The sequence below is a fragment of the Nicotiana attenuata genome, chromosome 5 (assembly GCF_001879085.1).
Source record: "Nicotiana attenuata strain UT chromosome 5, NIATTr2, whole genome shotgun sequence".
NCBI classification, from domain to species: Eukaryota; Viridiplantae; Streptophyta; class Magnoliopsida; order Solanales; family Solanaceae; genus Nicotiana; species Nicotiana attenuata.
The window spans coordinates 25,701,975-25,713,203 of record NC_031993.1 but is presented as its reverse complement, the minus strand read 5'-3'; positions in this window follow the sequence as shown (position 1 = coordinate 25,713,203).

Here is an 11,229-nt window from a genome sequence, read left to right as displayed (position 1 = left end):
CATCAAAATTGGACCTCAAATGGCCCCTCAAATCCCCAATTTAAACTCTCTAATTTCAAGCCGTAATCTCCCAATTTCATCCCTAATTTTTCCACAAATTCCATGATTAAACAACGGGAAGTCATCACATATATAAGTTTTAGGACTCGAGTTACTCACCTTGCTGTTAACCCTTGAATCCCTTCTCAAATTCGCCCTCAAAAGCTCCTAAGCCGTCCAAAAATGGTGAGAAATAAGCTGAAAATCGCGAGATGGCCTTTTATACTTTCTGCCCAGCGATTTCCGCATCTGCAGACAAAATGTCGCACCTGCGGGCCGCTTCTGCGTCCAAAAATCCGCACCTGCGGATTTCACTTAAGTCCTCAGACGCCGCACCTGCGCCCCAGATCTCGCACCTGCGGGCTCGCAGATGCGGTCCAGCCCTCCGCTCCTGTGTCAATGCCGCTTCTGCGGTCTCCTTTCCGCTTCTGCGGCTCGCACCTGCGGTCCCCAATCCGCAGGTGCGGTTATGACATAAGGCAGCAGCTTCAGCTGCAACACCAATTTTTCCAACTCTCCGGTAACCCTTCCAAATCATCTCGAGGCCCTCGGGACCTCAACCAAACCTACCAACAAGTTACATATCATCATTCAAACTTATACCAACCTTCGGAATACTCAAAACAACATCGAAACACCAAATCACCCTCGAATTCAAGCCTAAGGATTTCAAAACTTCCGAATTTCGCAAACGATGTAAAAACCTATCAAACCTCGTCCGAATGACCTGAAATTTTGCACACACATCACAAATGACACAACGGACCTACTCCAATTTCCGAAATTCCATTCCGACCCCGATATCAAGATTTCCACTGCCGACCGGAAAATATCAAATTTTCAATTTCGCCAATTCAAGCCTAAATCTACGACGGACCTCTATATTGCATTCCGAACACGCTCCTAAGTCCAAAATCACCTAACGAAGCTATCCGAACCATCATAATTCACATCCGAGACCTTTTATACATAAGTCAACATCTGGTTGACTTTTCCAACTTAAGCTCCTAAATTGGAGACTAGTGTCTCATTACACTCCAAGACCACTCCGAACACAGAGCAACCAACACGATATGATGAAATACAGTTGACAACACATAAAGAAGTAGAAATGGGGCTGTAACTCATGAAACGACCGGCCGGGTCGTTACTCTACCCGGGATATTATTGATAGATAAGAAGCCAGTACGTGAGGTAAGTTAAGACAAAAGAAATATCCCAAGAAAGATTACGCGGAATATGAATATGAGAATGGGCCAATGAGTAGTTAGTAGTTGATTCAGGAAGAGCCTAGTTATGGCTAGACAAGAGGATACAGACAAATCAATAGATCATGCAAGATAAACAGAATGAACCCCAATATGGGAAATTCAGCCTCACAGATACGACATCATGACCTTAAGAACAGGTAGGAGTTGGGGTAGTTAATGATACCGTATGAGTGTTATGGAAATGAAAGAGAGTCCCACTGGGAAGATAGTCAAAACTTCAGTTCAGAAGCAACCGTACAAGCACATGAGTGTGGAGGTTAGTAACAAAGGATAATTATAGGTAAGTACGAACATCGAAAATTCTGTCGGGTAAGCAATATAACAAGCTGATAACTTTACAAGAGCCAGAAGGTCCTCCCTAAGTACTAAAATGAAAGACTAGCTGAGGGAATAAGGAAGAAGCTTTCAGCCTAAGCACAGTGACCTAAAGAGGAAATAGTCTTGTAACAATAATCTCACAACAATATTGTATGCACTCCGTAAGAAAGTGGCACCTACCATGGTAATGAACAGGGAAGTAAAAACACAAGTAATATTCAAGATCATATGAGTTTATGGAATTCCAATATGCGTGGGCACTAAGATAAGCTAAGTATGCGCGCAAATAGGGGGCAGAAAGACCAAGACTCTGGTTTAAGTTAAATGAAAGAATTGAGCCCAGGTCATAGACAAAGGATCAAATTGTTAGAAGATTGAATCATGGATATTCCATAGCGTCCTTGAAGGGCTAAAGTAGTAACTAACACCATGAGCCGCAAATCGGAAGATAGCTTAAGCCTACATAAAGGTTGATCAGAGGAAAGAGGAAACTAAAGAATTACATCACCCAAGTAAATCAGGAGTTTGACTATTGGACCCAGGAAATTATGGATATCGTGATTGAGAACATTGCAGAATCACTCTTAATGTCAGAGGTGCTAGAGAGATAGTACAACAACCATATTCTATAACGGCCCCACGATAAGGCCGGTTAGAAAAGTACCAGCCTCATAAGAAGTCAGTACGAAGCTCCAACCGGATTGTGTATGCACCAGAGGTGCAAGTATTATAATATAGCTTCAAGTTATGGACGTGAATTATACCTATGAGGAAGGGAGATTATGAAAAAAATAGAAGATACGATAAGATGATTGAAAGCTAAGTAAGGTAAAGGTGAGGAAGATACGGCTTACTCAAGTACGAAAGGGTGTGAATAGTCGAGACTTCAGATATAGTTTGGGTTTTAGTTTAATTTACTAAGGAGACCCTAGTGAAAATTTTGTAAATCTCTAAGAGTTAACATTCGAGGATGAATGTTCTAAAGGGGGGAAGGATGTTACACCCCGTAAGTTTAACAACCTTGATACCGTTATATATATATATATATATATATATATATATATATATATATATATATATATATATAATATATAATATATATTTATATTTGATATGGTATTTTGAGTGGAACATTTTTGTAAAGATATAAATTATTTTTTCACAAAAATAAAATAAGATTATCTTTTTTACCATTTTAAGAATTAAGCGTACGAAAATTTGTACTCTTTATATGAGATTAGGAAAATTAGAAGTTGAGAAAATATATGCATCTTTTTTTTCATGGATGTTTTAATGAAATAATAGTATATGTATTTATTTTATATGGTACCACATGACCATGATAATAAAGTGTGTTAAAAGTGAGCAGTATTTTAAGTAATTTGAGGTAATTCTTAATTATGTAGGTAATTAACTAATTGTGGGGATAATTATAATTAAGTGGATAAATATCCTTTTTGGGGCTGCCACTTGGCATCAATCTAAGCCAAAGTGGCACTAATAGGCTTGATGAGTCATAAGGCATGAAATACGTTGTTTACATGTACAAATTCTTGGATTGAAAAACTAGGCTAAGCCATTTTGGTCTCTTTACTGATAAGTAACGTGAGGTTTATAAGAATCTTCATCAATTCATAAAAATAAGAACAGAAACGTTATCCAAGAGTTTCTTATCCAAATTACATAAGAAACGTCATTTTGGGGATGGAAAGGTTTCGGCTAAGATTTTCTTTGAGCAATGTGATTGCCTTGAGCTTTTCATACGACTTGTTCCATGTTTCGTCGCAATTAACGTGTGTTAGAAGGATTGTCAAAAGAATCGACTCAGGTATGTTAAGGCTATTCCTTATTTCTTTTGGCATGATACATACGATACAAACGAAATGAGCAAATGCACAACTTCCATAAATGACTCTATTCATAGAAATACTAGAGATGCTTATGTTCTTGATTCCTCATGTGTCATATTATTCTATCATCTGTTCATGAGTCTCAAAAATACGTAAGTTGGTAAAGTTTATTTCATGATATCAATCAGAAGCATAATGGTCTTATGACGTATCGAGAGATTTTATTAACGTATTTCATATGCATTTCATGCATTTATACATGCACATTGAACCATGACCAGATGGCGTTGCATATATATATATATATATATATATATATATATATATGGGATATGGGAAAGGTTATGGCGTTATGTCACGACTCTGGTTCGCCCTCCGTGAACCATCGTGACGGCACCTAGTCTCTACGACTAGGTAAGCCTAACAATGCGGAAAATAACAACATTTGCGGAAGAAATAACTGAAAAACCGAAATAGTCAAATAAAACAGTGTTTGAAATGACGCTCGACATTCACAATATCAATTCTCAAACTAATAACATTACCCAAAACCCGAAATCTCATGATCACAAGCCTTTGAATGTCTACAAGTATCTAACTCCACAATATCTAACAAAGAAAGGAAATACAGAAGGGCCACTACTTAAGGGAAGAGTAGAAAGGGACTCTTCGGTCTGCGAACACGGCAGATATACCTCGGAGTCTCTACAAACGCCTCGCCTCAAGCGTGATAAGTCTGAGTCGCAGTACCTGGATCTGCACATGAAAAACATGCGCAGGAAGGGCATGAGTACACCACAGCGGTACTCAGTAAGTGCCAAGCCTAACCTCGGTCGGGTAGTGACGAGGGAGGTCAGGACCCTACTGAGGTTAAAGGAAATACAAGATGTAATAACGGTATAGAATGAGACAGTATACTTAAGTGCAACAGTAAAAGGTAACACATGATAGAAGAACAACAGCAACTTTAACAGAAACCAAGTAATCACGGAAAAACAAATACAGCTCAACACAGAGGTAACAGCCGACGGATCTCCCAGGATACCATCCTGTAGTCACCAAATGTAAATTTTCAGTGGATCTCCCGGGTGCAGTACCGTAGTCCAACTCATAAATGCGCGGGGATCTACCGGAATACCACATCCGTAGTCCCAAATATAAATACTCAATACTGGGGGAATCTATCGGGTGCAATCCCGTAGTTCCAATGTAAAAGTGCAGGGGGATCTCCCGGAATACAAATCCGTAGTCCCAAAGTAAACATACAGGGGGAGCTCCCGGGATACCGTCCCGTAGTCCCAGAGTAAATACACAACAGCAGCAAGAAGAATACTCAATTCAATCAATTTTCACACCAAGGTATATCAGGTATTTCTAACCTAGCATGCTGCACATAATTCAAATAGGGCAATAGACCAAATAAGCAGTTATATCAATTAGACATGTTTCCCTAAGCTAACAACAGGCTTAACTTGCAAGTAGTATAACAGGAAAGGAAAACACAATTTTTAAGTACTTAATGGAAACAAGATTTTTCAACAATTAGCACAAGTACCCACTCGTCACCTTACGTACAAGGCATTTCAAACATCAATAATACCAAATCCTAAGGGGAGTTTCCCCCACACAAGGTTAGACAAGCCACTTACCTCGAACCGACTCCAAATCAACCCGAAACCACGTTCTTGCCACGCGTATTCGACTCCAAATGGCCCAAATCTATTAAACTGAATTGCAAAAATGTAAATAATACTTCAAGTAACTGATTCTACCAATAAATTCTAAGCTAATACGCGAAATTAGGTAAAATGACCAAAACGCCCCTCGGGCCCACGTTTCGGAATCGGGTAAAATTTATATTTTCAGAATCCTCGTACTCTCGCGAGTTCGTGCACACCAAAATTATCCAAATCCAAGGTCAATTTCCCCATCAAAATTCGAATTCTAGGTCTAAGAACTTTCTTCCAATTTTTCCCCAATTTCCACCTCCAATCCGAAATTATATGACAAAACTAGCAATAGATTAATGGAATACAACTAGAAAGGGATAAATAATTGTTACCCAATGATTTCCTCTTCAACTTCCTCCAAAGTCGCCCTCTCCCGAGCTCCAATTTGATTTTTCCAAGTTTTGAAACTAAACCCTCGAAATCCCTATTTTCTGTCCAGCAATTCCGCTTCTGCGGTCAAGGGACAGGTGCGCTTCTGCGGAAAAATGACCGCATCTGCGAAACTCATTAAAGTCCCGAAATCCGCACCTGCTACTAACTCACCGCATCTGTGGTGACGCAGGTACGTGAACCCTTTCGCACCTGCGGCTCCTTGCTTTTCCTCAGTTGGCCGCATCTGCGGCTAAATTCCGCATTTGCGGGAGTCGCATCTGCGGCCTCTCAACCGCAGATGCGGTTATGACAGCAGCCCAAAGAACTTCAGCTGCAAACTCCAAGTTTCCAATTTCCCGTTAACCATCCGAAATCATCCCGAGGCCCCCGAGACCTCCACCAAAAGCACAAACAAGTCATATACCACCATCCAAACTTATACAAATCTTCCAAACACCTAAAACAACATCGGATCAACCAATTAGCATCGGATTCAAGCCTAAGAACTTCAAAAACTCTCAAAATACACTTTCGATCAAAAAGTCTATCAAACCTCGTCCGAATGACCTGAAATTTTGCACACACGTCACATTCAACACTACGGAGCTACTCCAACTTCCGGAATTCCATTTCGACCCTCTGATCAAAATCTCACTATCGAACTGGAAACTTCAAAAATTCAACTTCCGGCATTTCAAGCCTAAATTAGCTACGGACCTCCAAAACACAATCCGAACACGCTCCTAAGCCCGAAATCACCCAACAGAGATAACGGAACCATTGGAATTCCATTCCGAGGCCGTCTTCTACTGTTCCGACTACGGTCAAATTTCCAAAATTTAAGCTCTCATTTAGGGACTAGCTGTCCCAAAACTCTCCGAAACTGCAAATAATTCCTCTCGGCAACTCACAATAGCAGAAACAAACACGGGGAAAGCAGTTAATAGGGGATCGGGGCGTAAATTCTTAAAACGACCGGCCGGGTCGTTACATCCTCCCACACTTAAACATTCGTTCATCCTCGAACGAGCATAGAGACATACCTGAATTAGTGAAAAGATGAGGGTAACGGCTGCGCATATCCTGCTCGGTCTCCCAAGTTGCCTCCTCGACCGGCCGACCCCGCCACTGAACTTTCACAGATGCAATGTTCTTTGACCTCAGCTTTCGAACCTGCCTGTCCAATATCGCCACTGGCTCCTCAACATAAGATAGATCCTTGTCCAACTGGACTGAACTGAAATCCAACACGTGCGACTGGTCACCGTGATACCTCCGGAGCATCGAATCATGAAATACCGGATGAACTCCTGCCAGGCTGGGAGGTAAGGCAAGCTCATAAGCAACCTCCCCAACACGCCTCATTATCTCATAAGGGCCAATAAACCTCAGACCCAGCTTCCCTTTCTTCCCAAATCTCATAACGCCCTTCATAGGCCAAACCCGAAGTAGAAACCGCTGTCCAACCATGTAGGAAACATCACAAACCTTCCGGTCCGCGTAACTCTTCTGTCTGGACTAGGCTGTACGGAGTCTATCCTTAATCACCTTGACCTTCTCCAAAGCATCCCGAACCAGGTCTATGCCCAATAATCTAGCCTCACCCGGCTCAAACCAACCCACCGGGGATCTGCACCGCCTACCATATAAAGCCTCATACGGCGCCATATGAATGCTGGATTGATAGCTGTTGTTGTAGGCAAACTCCGCCAATGACAAGAACTGATCCCAAGACCCTCCAAATTCAATCACACACGCATGGAGCATATCCTCAAGAATCTGAATAGTGCGCTCGGACTGTCCGTCCGTCTGAGGGTGAAATGCTGTGCTCAACTCCACCCAAGTACCTAACTCAGGCTGTTTGGCTCTCCAGAACTGTGATGTGAACTGAGTACCTCTATGTGAAATGATGGAAACAGGAATACCATGCAGACGAACGATCTCCCGGATGTAAATCTCCGCCAACCGCTCCGAAGAATAGGTAGTACACATAGGAATGAAATGCGCGGACTTGGTCAGCCGATCCACAATAGCCCAAATGGCATCGAACTTCCTCGAAGTCCGTGGGAGCCCAGATACGAAGTCCATGGTTATCCGCTCCCACTTCCACTATGGAATCTTTATCTGCTGAAGCAATCCACCTTGTCTTTGGTGCTCATACTTCACCTGCTGACAATTAAGGCACCGAGCTACAAACCCAACTATATCTTTCTTCATCCACCTCTACTAGTAGTGCTGTCTCAAATCCTGTCGCGGCACCCAGATGAATGGAATACCGCGAACTATGGGCCTCCTCTAGATTCAACTCCGGAAGCCCATCAACATTGGGTACACAAACTCGACCCTGCATCCTCAATACCCCGTCATCACCAATAGTCACAACTCGAGCATCGTCATGCAACACCTTGTCCTTGAGGACAAGAAAATGAGGGTCATCAAACTGATGCTCCCGGATACGATCAAACAAGGAAGACCGAGAGACCACGCAAGCTAGAACCCGACTGGGCTCCGAAAGATCCAACCTCAAAAACTGGCTGGCTAAGGCCTGAACATCCATCGCCATGGGCCTCTCTACTGCTGGTAAATAAGACAAACTCCCCAAACTCTCTGCTCGGCGGCTCAAAGCACCGACCACCACATTGGCCTTGCCCGGGTGATACAAAATAGTAATATCCTAGTCCTTTAGCAACTCTAACCACCTCCTCTGGCGCAAATTAAGGTCCTTCTGCTTGAACAGATGCTGCAAACTCCGGTGATCAGTATAAATCTCACAAGGCACACCGTACAAATAATGACGCCAGATCTTCAAGGCGTGAACAATAGCAGCTAACTCAAGATCATGGACAGGATAATTCTTCTCATGTATCTTCAACTGTCTGGACCCGTAGGCAAGCACCCTACCGTCCTGCATCAATACCGCTCCCAGGCCAACCCTCGAGGCATCAAAATAGATAGTATACAACCCTGAACCGGTAGGCAATCTCAAAACTGGGGCTGTAGTCAAAGCTGTCTTGAGCTTCTGAAAGCTCTCCTCGCACTCTTCTGTCCACTAGAACGGAGCACCCTTCTGGGTCAGCCTGGTCATAGGTGCTGCTATAGATGAAAACCCCTGAAAAAATCGATGGTAATAACCCGCCAAGACAAGAAAACTGCGGATCTCTGTAGTTGAGGATGGTCTGGGCCAACTCTGCACTGGCTCTACCTTCTCGGATCCACCTTAATACCCTCACTCGAGACCACGTGACCCAAAAATGCCACGGAATCCAACCAAAAGTCACATTTTGAGAATAGCATATAGTTTCTTTTCTCTCAAAGTCTGGAGCACTGTCCTCAGGTGCTGCTCATGATCTTCCCGACTCTGGGAATATACCGGAATGTCATCAATAAAGACAATCACGAATGTGTCAAGACATAGCCGGAATACACTGTGCATCAGATGCATGAAGGCTGCTGGGGCATTAGTCAGCCCAAATAACATGACAAGGAACTCGTAATGACCATACCGAGTCCTGAAAGCAGTCTTCGGGGTATCTAGCTCCCGAATCTTCAACTGGTGATAGCCTGAGCGCATGTCAATCTTAGAAAACACACAAGCACCCTGTGACTGATCAAACAGGTAACCAATACGGGGCAAAGGATAACGGTTCTTCACTGTAACCTTGTTCAACTGGTAATAATCAATTCACATACGCATAGAACCCTATTTTTTCTTCACAAATAAGACAGGAGCACCCCAAGGCGATACACTGGGCCGAATGAAACCCTTATCAAGTAATTCCTGCAACTGTTCCTTCAACTCCATCAACTCAGGAGGAGCCATACGGTACAGAGGAATAGAAATGGGCTGAGTGCCCGGCAGCAGGTCAATGCCAAAATCAATATCTCTATCGGGCGGCATGCCCGGAAGGTCAGCTGTGATGTTTTAAGCGTCACCACCACACAAGAGGGTGGGTGATTTGTGTGGTACCCAATTTTCGCAATAGAAGAACCTGGTTCTTCTAGGTGTTCCGACTACTGCTATTTGCGGAATAACAAATACAAAAAATAAAGAACACAGAGATTTTTACGTGGAAAACACCTGGCTCAAAAGGTGAAAAAACCACGAATTACTACTCAGTAGGATTTTCCCAAATTTCCACTAAAATCACTGAGCCAAAACAGCATTTACAAAACTCTTTGTAAACCTAAGGATTAACTCTAATCCCGTTGTAGCAACCAACCTCTAACTGCTGCGACAACTTCAAGTTAACTCTAACTTGAATACTCAAAATACCTATTACAGTTGCTTCTAGATAAAGCTGAAAGGTACAATATGAAAACACCTACTACAATTGAAGTAGAAATAAAGAGAGACACATAAAACTCTTTATGGAGCTGGTTCTTCAATCTGGTTCATGTAGCTTCAGGTTTGCACACTTGAATCACACTCGAACTGCTTGCAAAAAGCCTTGCTAGTTTGCTCCCAATTCACGTTTAACTTCTGCGTTTTTGTGCAACACTTTAATGTGAGAACATCCTGCAATTTATAGAGTTAGTAGATGAAGAAATAACTAGAGTTCTGATGCAACTCTTCCTTGGTGGAAGAGTTGTAGTTGATTTCAACTTCTAACTCATTCCCTATCTTGGATAGTGTTCTCTTTGCGTAAGGAGTCCTTCTCCTTATTAATTATGCAACCTTTTCGATCAGGAGATATTAAATACACCAAGTTAAGCTTATCTCCTTCACATGCAACCCACATGCTCAAATCTGCCCGTTTTTGTGAACCTGAGGGATGGACCACTGGATGGACCTGGTTCATGTCTGAGTTCCTTTGTCAGTCTTCAAAACTAACCTTTACTTGGGCCAACAGTTAGCAAGGCCACAGCATGAGCATCTTGTAGGCAAGCTAGGAGTGCTAAACATTTTTGCACCACCTAGCTTGAGAGGGAGTAATGAGAATGGAGTAACATAGCAAGTGTATAGAGATGTAGGAATGTTCTAGAAGGTTCTAGATTATTGAAGTTAGTTAAGTGAGTTAGTTAGATAGTTAGTGGATAATAGCTATTGAGAATTTTCTATATACTGTACAAACCGACCACTAACAGAAATGAAGTATTCTCTCTTCTTCTTCTGATATTTTCTCTCTCTAAGCTCTTCACCAATTCTCTTCCAAAAATTAGGGTTTATGAATTGATCCTAATTCCACATGGTACTTCGAAAACATAAGGTAGGAAATTTATATCCAGAGTGATACACGAGGCAAAAGCTTTACGATTATTTATTGTAAAATTTTTACTTAACACGGTTTTGGTATGATCTTGGATGTTTGTGTTTGGCCTTAGACGTCAACTAATTTCAACTTTGTCTATGCATATAATGACTAAGAGAAAACATATATAGTTGGAGTTTTGAGTTAAAAGAATGAGTAGTAAAATATCGATTTAGCGCTGTTTATACTGATAAATGATGAAAAGTGCATGTTTTTGAGTATGTTTATATATTATTTCATATGTGAGTTATAGGAGATCACATGGTTTTGAAGTGAAAATAAGCTCATTATGTGTTTCTTATGTGTAGGAATAAACTTGCGCGGAAAATGATCAAATGGGAGAAATATTGGTGAAAAAGAGCTGAAGAGAAAAGTCCCAGACAGCGAAGCGAGACTCACT